This window comes from Prionailurus bengalensis, chromosome A3 (assembly GCF_016509475.1).
Source record: "Prionailurus bengalensis isolate Pbe53 chromosome A3, Fcat_Pben_1.1_paternal_pri, whole genome shotgun sequence".
In the NCBI taxonomy this organism is placed as follows: Eukaryota; Metazoa; Chordata; class Mammalia; order Carnivora; family Felidae; genus Prionailurus; species Prionailurus bengalensis.
This window is the reverse complement of record NC_057354.1, coordinates 119,393,815-119,403,208: the sequence shown is the minus strand read 5'-3', so window position 1 is coordinate 119,403,208 and position 9,394 is coordinate 119,393,815.

Below are 9,394 nucleotides of genomic sequence, written 5' to 3'. Positions count from 1 at the left end.
GAAAGAAGTTAATCTCTATATGGGGGTGTCCAGTTTCAGAAGGTCAATATCTTGCTTTTTTATAAGTCCTCTTCCTGTTTTTTCAAAGAGGATTTGGTGTTCTGAGTCCCAGCTGGGAGCTTAAGAAAACAGAACAGTGTTTCTCTGTCTGCTATATTTCTTGCAGCTCTAGGCCTCTCTTGCTGGACCTGGGGACAGGGACGTTGGCTCCTGGCCTTGGTGCAGGCCAGTTCTGTGCCTCAGTTTCCCTCTGTGTACAGAGGCATGGAGCTTTCCCTTCCTGAGTCCCTCTCTCCATTCTTGGGGAGAAAGTTGGTCCAGCCAGAAAGCAAAAAGGCTCAGACACAGAAGCTAAGAAGTGGGACTCAGTTAAAGGAGTTCAGGGGACCTGGTCTACCAGCTGAAGGGAACCACAGGCCACAAGGAAGACTCTAGAGGCGTATGCAGAGGGAGGAGGAAGATGCAAAGACCACAGGGTGTTGTGGGGAACAACCCAGGAGTCCTACATCCACCATTTACTGTCCTGGTGGACCGTGGAGACTTCCTCCCTCCTTAGGAAAATGGATGTGACAGTGCGACCATACGTGCACAGGATATGTGCTCTTACAACTGAGTTTGGGGGAAAATAGGAGAATTATTTCTGGGGTCATCACTGGCAGGTGGACAGAGGCCTTGGTGTGGCCATTTGTTTTTCCCTAATTTTTAAAATTTTTTAAAATGTTTATTTATTTTTGAGAGAGAGAGAGATCATGAGCAAGGCAGGGGCTGAGAGAGAGGGAGACACAGAATCTGAAGCAGGTGCCAGGTTCTGAGCTGTCAGCACCGAGCCCGACACGGGGCTCAAACTCACAGACGGCAAGCTGAAGTCAGACGCTTAACCAACTAAGCCACCCAGGCGCCCCTTAGTGTGGCCATTTGTATCCCCCAGCCAAGCCCCTGGAGGTCAGCCACCTTTTGGAGTCCCTGCCTACCAGACCCTAAAGCTTCCTAGCCCAAAATTCCCAGAAGACCCCCCTCTGAAGAAGGCTGGGCCCCCCCGCCCCGCCCCACCAGGGCAGCGGGAGGTGAGCTGGAGCCCCACACAGGGCTAACTGGATTCTCAACAATTTGACTACAGTAAAAAAGTGGGTTCCAGTTTCTCCAGATTCCGAAGGTCAACACAACTACCTCCTCTCAAGTCTGGTGCCCTGGCCATTGCCTGGAGGCTCATCACCTTCTGCGCTAGGCAGAAACTCAGCAATGGGGTTCCGACTCAATCAAGATCCAGGCGCTGTCATCATGTTGCATTCCCTTGACCCTTCCCCTCTCTGGGCCTGTTTCCTCACCTCTTAAGTGGCAACTTAGGCCAGTTGAACCCCCCACACCCACCAACCCACTTACACACGCATGTAAGTTCCCTTTGGCGCTTATCTCGAGATTCTAAATCTCCACTGGGTCTCTGCTGAGTGTCTCGCCTGCCTCTAACCAGCTCAGTCTTTCCATGGCCCACCCACCCCAGTCAGACCCAGCAAGCCCCTTCCCTTGGCCAGATCGCCTCAGCTCACTGGGGATTCCTCCCTGGGCTCTGCCTCAGGGTTGGTTTTCCCCAGCCCTTATCCAGGAAAGAGGGAACAGAAGGAAGGGAAGGAAGTCCTCTCGGCATGCCAGTCCTGATTTAAGGACTAGTGGTCCAGTATCTCACCCAATCCTTCCAACCCATCTTAAGAAGGTAGGCAGGTTCAGGGTCACCTGAGTGTTTCAGTCTGTTGAGCATCTGACTTCGGCTCAGGTCATGATCTCGCAGTTCGTGAGTTCGAGCCCCACATCGGGCTCACGGCTGTCAGCCTGTCAGTGCAGATCCCACTTCGATCCTCTGTCCCCTTCTCTCTGCCCCTCCCTGGCTTGCGCTCTTCCAAAAATAAATAAATATTTTTTAAAAAGAAGGAAGGCTCACAGCCGGGCAGGAGTAAGACCCACCCAGGGATGCCAAGCCCAGAACCTGGCCTTTTTCCTCTGCCTCACAGCTGCCTCCCTAGATCTACTCCGTTGAAACAGGGCAGAGTTCTCTGGCCAGCAGGTCTATCCTGACTCAATTCATCAAGCCTTTATTAATAGACCAGAAGGTTTGTTTGCCAAGGTATTAAGGGACAGAAAGGGTCTGCGAAGCCTATAGGGTAATTCTATTCTGGCCTCTGGGCTGGGGCTCAGTCCCTCCCCCAGGGCAGTGTCAGGCCATCATCAGACACCCCTGTGCCTCTGGCAGCCGTTTTCCCATTTGTCCTTTTGGATCCAACAAGTTACAGCTCATTCCTTTGGCCACATTGTTCCTTAACGACATCATTTTTTCCATCTCCCTGACAGCGTGGTGCCCTTCCGCCTGAGTGCCGCCTCCCAGCTGATCTCCATCTCCCCATCGTGCTATGGATTCCATGCACCGTCTCTGGACCATCTGAGATCTGCACAGTGCAAAGACCAGGTACCCACCTGTGCCTCCCCGGGATAACCCAACACCAAGACCCGCCCTCAACCAGGTGGTTGAGTGGTTCTTCCCTGTCATATCCCTTGGTGCACTGAAAACACTGCCCTTCTCCCAGGCACCCAACTCAAAGCCTCAAAGCCATCCTCCAGTTTGTGCACAGTCTAGAGACCCTTCAGAGTCCCTGTCTGGGCCAGGTGCTGAGCTCTATGCTAGGGCTAGGCCCTGGGCAGCTTGGCCTCCTCCGTCACCTCGGATTGGTCACTGAGTCCCGATTGTTCACGACAGTCCTATCTCCCAGCCCCTTGGCAAGCTGGCCTCCCCTTCAGTTCTGCCCTGTTTCCTACTCAGAGTCAAGCATCTGTCCCTCTTGGAGCAAACCCGGGTGCTGGGTCCTGGACCTTTCTATGGCCATCCTCTCTGAGCTGCCTATTCATTCACACAGCTAGTATTTTTTTAAATGTTTATTTAGTTTTGAGAGAAAGAGAGAGACATAGCGTGAGCAGGGGAGGGGCAGAGAGAGAGGGACACACAGAATCCAAGCAGGCTCCAGGCTCTGAGCTATCATCACAGAGCCTGACACAGGGCTCGGACCCAGGAACTGTGAGAACATGACCTGAGCCAAAGTCAGACACTTAACCAACTGAGCCACCCAGACGCCCCACAGCTAGTATCTTTTTTTAATGTGTGTTTATTTACTTTTGAGAGAGAGCCGGAGAGGGGCAGAGAGGGAGAGCAAGAATCCGAAGCAGGCTAGACACTATCAGTGTAGAGCCTGATGCGGGGCTCGAACTCACGAACCATGAGATCATGGCCTGGGCCGAAATCAAGAGTCAGACACTTAACCAACTGAGCTACCCAGGCACCCCAACACAGCTAGTATTTTTTAAGCTCTACGTGCCAGGTCCTGTATTGATAGCACCTTCTGTTCTTCCCCCCTATTGCTACCTTGTTCTGCCCTCAATCATTTTCTAGAGAGGCAATGTGGCAGAAAAGTCAAAGCATAGACTTTGGAGTCAAACTGATCTAGGCTTGAGTGCTGTAGCTGTCGTGCATGTACCTATAAGCACTTAGACAAATTGCTTCACGATGAGCCTCAGTTTCATCATCTGCAAAATGGGAATGCTGCCATTCCAAGGGCTTTGGGGAGCACTAAGTGCAATTACATATGTAATTGGGAAGATGTGCATTTCTGGCAGAAAGGCAAAAAAGAGCCTGGAGCATTTGGAAGGATCGTGAAGGATACAGGATGGCTGGTGACAAGAGCCCTAAGTGGACCAGAGGGGATGAGGCCAGAGAGGTCAGAAGGGCAGATTGTGGAGGCCACACCGAGGAATGCAGGCTTGGCTCGGAGGGCCACGACCTCGTGCTGGAATAGCTCTGCCCACACACCTTTCAGGCCCCTCCACTGCCTCCAAGTAGCACTGCAGATTCTCAGGCTGGTGCTCCAGGCTTTCCAACAAGCTCTGGGTCCAGGCTTCCCTCCCACCACTCCTGGAATAACATGGGGGAGAGAGTGGCTTCTTCCTTTTGGCCTCTCTCCTGGAAAATGATTCGTGTGGGGTGCTGAGGAGCAGGGCAATCCAAGCTTTCTTGGTGCCTCCACCTCCCTGCATATCCTACCCCCGTCCTCCTCCCTGCCAGCCTAATCCAGGAGACTCAGCTCTCCTCAACCCCAGAGTCTCAATCAAGGTTGCTTCTTCTCCCCGCAACAAATGCCCAAAGGCTGTGCGTGGCCGAGCAAGGCCACTGGATGCCAGTCAGCACGAGGGCTCCTCTTTGAGGACAGACCAAAGCTTTGGTCTAATTACACCAGCTATCTGAGATCACCAAGGCCAGGGAAAGCTGGAAGTCATGTGGCTCTCACGGTCTGCTCCCCCAAGGCCATCCTGCTCTCAAAGCTACAATCATGAAAACTGAAACAGAGAGAAGGGCCGGAGAGGGAGAGCTGGGTCCCGGCTGTTAACAAGAACATTCTCATCTTTTTTTTCTTTTTTTTAATTGAGATATAACTGACATACGCCATTGTATTAGTTTAGTGTACAACATAATGACTTAACATCTGTGTACGCTATGAAATGATGACCACAATAAATTTAGTTGGCACCCATCTCCACACATAGTTACAAGTTTTGTTCCTATTATGAGAATTTTGAAGGTCTACTCTCTTAACAACTTTCAAATATACCAGGCGGCATTGTTAATTGCAGCCACCGTGTTGTATGTTACATCCCAGGAGGCTTTCTTTATCTTATAACTGGAAGTCCGTACCTTTTGACCACTTTTACCCATTTTGCCCACACCTCACCCTCTGGCAACCATCACTCTGCTTTCCGAATCTGTGAGTTCAGTTTGTTGTTTTTTGGGGTTTTTTTTTTTCAGATTTCACATATAAATGAGATCACGGGTGTTTGTCTTTCTCTGACTCATTTAGCTCAGTGCAATGCCCTCAAGTTCCATCCATGCTGTCGCCAATGGCAGGATTTCTTTCTTTTTTATGCCTGAATAATATGCCATTGTGTATATATTTTCTTTATCCACCCATCATCAATGGACACTTAGGTTGTTTCCGTGTCTTGGTTTTGTAAACAATACTGCAGTGAACATGGGGGTGCAGGTATCTTCTCAAGGTAGTGACTTTATTTCCTTCACATACCCAGAAATGGAATTGCTGGATCATACAGTCATTCTATTTTTAACGTTTTTGGAGAACCTCCATACAGTCTCCCTAATGGCTGCCTCAACTTACATTCCCACCAACAGCGCGTGAGGGTTCCCTTTTCTCCTCACCAACACTTGTTATTTCTTGTCTTTTTGGTAATAACCATTCTAACAGGGGTGGGGCACAACAATCTCATTGTAGTTTTGATTTGCCTTTCCCAGGTGATTAGTGATGTTGAGCACTTTTTCATGTACCCATTGGCCATTTATGTCTTCTTTGGGAAAATGTCCATTCAGATACCTGTCCATTTTTTAAATTTTTTAATGTTTATTTATTTTTGAGGCAGACAGACAGAGCGTGAGCAAGGGAAGGGGAGAGAGAGAGGGAGACACAGAATCTGAAGCTGGCTCCAGGCTCTGAGCTGTCAGCACAGAGCCCCATGCGGGGCTCGAACTCATGAACTGTGAGACCATGACCTGAGCCAAAGTTGGACGCTTAAATGGACTGAGTCGCTCAGGCGCCCCTGTCCATTTTTTAACTGGATCGTTTGGGGGTTTTTTCTACTAAGTTGTATGAGTTCTTTATATATCTTGGATTTGAACCCTTATCAGATAAATGATTTGCAAATATTTTCTCCCATTCCATAGGCTGCCCTTTCATTTTATGGATGATTTCCTTCACTGTACAGGAGCTTTTTAGTGCATAGTCTCACCTCATAATCAAATTAATTAGTCTTAGTTTTACATTCATCATCTTGGAGTCCCCCAACCACCATGTGAAGGAGGCACTGTGGAGACCGCTCCACCATTTAAGGAGGAAACCGAGGCTCACAGGGGGGCCATGACTGGCCCAGGTCCCACAGCTGGTCACTGCCTTCTGTTTCCTCCATGAGCCTACTCCTCGGATGAGTTTGGATCACACACCAGTTGCTTGGTCCCGACCCAGAATTTCAGGGCTGGAAGGGGCTGATGTTTAAAATCTCTCCTCCACATCCTACCAGTATCCGGAGATCTTTCACAGAGTTCTTCCTCTGGGAAGGGAGCAAGCACAGATAGAAGGGGCCCTGCCATGGCCCGGGATGTCACCTGTCTCCGTCTTGCTCATCTCATCTCCAGGGACCTCCTCTGCCATTTTCTCCGTCTCTAGCATCACCTAACTTCCTTCAAGAATCTGGGACTCAGAAGCCACTGAATTGTGGTTAAAAAAAAAAAAAATCATGGCTAGTTTTTCAGAAACACACATTTCATTACATTTCTAGAGGAGGGCATCCATCATTTTTAAAAATATATCATTTCAGGGGCACCTCGGTGGCTCGGTCGGTTGGGCGTCCAACTTCGGCTCAGGTCATGATCTCACAGTTCATGGGTTCGAGCCCCACATCAGGCTCTGTGCTGACGGCTCAGAGCCTGGAGCTTGCTTCGGATTCTGTGTCTCCCTCTCTCTCTGCTCCTCCCCTGCTCACACTCTGTGTGTGTCTCTCTCTCTCTTAAAAATAAATAAACATTAAAAAAAATTTTTTTAATATATCTTTTCAGTTATTTTTAAAAACATAGTCTGAATAATTAGACCCTGCAGCATATATTTCCATCCTGGACTAGAATCCAAATATGGACTAGATGGACCACGTTTCTGTTTTGTTTTGTTTTGTCTTGTTTTGTTTTGTTTTGTTTTGATGAAGCCACTTTGTTGAGATATGATTGACATACAAAAAGCTATATATATTTAACGTATACAACTTGCTGAGTTCAGAGATTAGTATACATCTGTGAAGCTATCACCGCAATCTATGCCATAAACATAACCATCACCTCGAAAAATTTTCTTCTGCTCTCCTCACTTACTATGATTGTTATTTGTCACAAGAACACTTAACAAAAGATCTTCCCTCCTGGGGAATTTTTAAGCATACAGTACAATATTGAGATGGACTACAGTTTTAAACTCAGAATGAATCCTTTTCAGGTTATCTTATTCGCTTGACAGACCGGGAAACTGAGGCTCAGGTCAGAGAAGTGCTCTCCCCACTGAAATTTGGCTCTTTAGCGGAAGTGCCAGATCTCGACCTAGATCTTTGAGTCCTCATTCGAGGCCACCTCCATATGCTGCAGCCCCACTGTGGCCTGAGATCTGGCAACCTGGGGAAGGGACCAGCAGACCACTTCCTGAGCAGCCCCTAGCCCCAGACCAGCCCGCCTAGACCTGAGCCTCACGCTGCTTTGATGTTCCTACTCACACACATGTCTGGCTCAAATGGCTGTCCCTTTGGACTGCTGCAAGGGGCTGATTAGATGTAATTGCTTTGCCTAGAGCGAGCTATCTGCTTAATAGAATCAGCTCCCAGTAATTAGCCTGCCAAAGGCCCATTTCCCTTGCTGGAGTCCTAGGGCTTCCAGGCCCTTACTGCAACCTGTGAGCATCGGGCCTCTGCAGGCACATTTGGGATATAAGTCGGCGGGCCTTTGGTCGGGTTGGGGTGGCTGGGAGAAAGCAGAGCTGTGGAGGCTTAGCAAGGACTCTGGGTGCGGCCTTCCCTGGGGCTAGAGAATTACAGCCTTTCAAGGTCGGAGGGACAAAGTGCCTGGCACAGAGGGACTGCTCCTTACATGTTGACCAGAGTCCGACTGAACCTCAAGGGGCAGGTCGTCCAGCCCCAAACCCAGTACATTCAGCAACCAAGTCGAAAGGCATTTCTTGCAGACCTACTATGTGGCAGGCACTGTACTAGCTCCTTGGATCCTTCTAAAACAACCTCAACCCAAAGGACCAATCCGGCTATACTTGCATACCTCCACTGCCCAGGAGCTCATTACCTCACAGGCAGCCCATTCCTTCTTCAGAGCCGTAGAGAAAGTCTGACCAGTTTTGAGCTGAAAGGTCTTCCACTGTGCCATCTCCCACCGCTCACTGGTCCCTCCTAGGCTACCCAGAGCAAGGCTAATCCCTCCTCCACGGGACGGCTCACATGTCCCCTGCATCTTTGCCCCAAGCTGAACGTCCCAAGTGCTTCTGGTTGTGCCAGGTACATCATGCTGGTGAGGCCCCTCGCTAATCTCAGTAATCATTGATGGGTCTGAACCCTGCTTCTGTGGGTCGATTCCTGTCTCCCAGCATGGCCAGGAGCCCAGCAACAGGCACCACAGGGGGCAGGAGTCCTCTCCCAACAGAAAGAACTACAGCCCCAGCCAGAACAGGACACTACCCAAGGAGTGCCGCGGTGGTGACCCGGCCCGTCCACTGAGGGAAAGACACCCAAAGCCTGCTCACTGGAAGTAAAGTCACCTCTCTTGCTCTCCCCCTCCCCCCACCCCGACCTGGACACACACATGCGCACACACACTGCTGTGCACGCTCATGGGCGCCACTCAATACTCACTGGCTGATTAATCATTGCAAGTGCTATTATAATTATTGCGTTTGGTCCTGAGACAAGGCTGCCTCTGCTTGTTTCTCAGAAGCTATAAACCTGCAAAGAAGGATTTCCAGATTTGTGAGGATGCTGACTAGATCTTCAGACTCTCTTTTTTCCTTAGCAGCAACATGTTTGTCAGGAAATACAGGCCATGGCCAGTCCAGAATCTCTGTAGAGGACAGGCTCTCAGGGACTTAATTCTTGCTATGGGAAGGAAGCAAGTCTAGGGACTTACCTTGCAGCCAAAGGCTCGGAGGTCAGGAGAGCGGGACTTGAGTCCCAGCTCTGGCCCACAGTCTGTGAGGCTTGGAGGTGCTCTCTCCCCGCGCTGGGCCTGTTTCCTTATCGGACTGCATGGTCTAAGGTTTCCTCTAGCTTGAACTATTCTGGAGCCATGGCCAAACACAGAGAGGATGTGAGTGGAGGGGAAAAGAAGGACCGGAAGATGGAAGAAGGAAAGACTAGGACCAAAGCCAAAAGTCTTATACTCACAGCCCACACACACAAGTCTTATACTCACCACACACACACACACACACACACACACACACGCCCCAGGCTGGAGAGCAGTGGCTGGTTTTCTCCCAGACCTCTCTCATCACCTGCTGGCCTGTCCAAGACCCCCAGTATTGGGGGCTTTGCTCACTGCCCCTGACCCAAGTGTGGAAGAGAGGAAGGTGTTAAAGGGAGAAGGGAAAGGGAGAGAAGTGGGAAATTAGTAGAAAATAGGGAGGCATTCAAATGGCAAAAACAAAAGTGAATCAGGAGCGCCTGGGTGGTTCCAGTTGGTTATGTGTCCAACTCTTGATTTCGGCTCAGGTCATGATCTCACGGTCCATGAGTTCTAGCCCCACATAGGGCTCCAAGC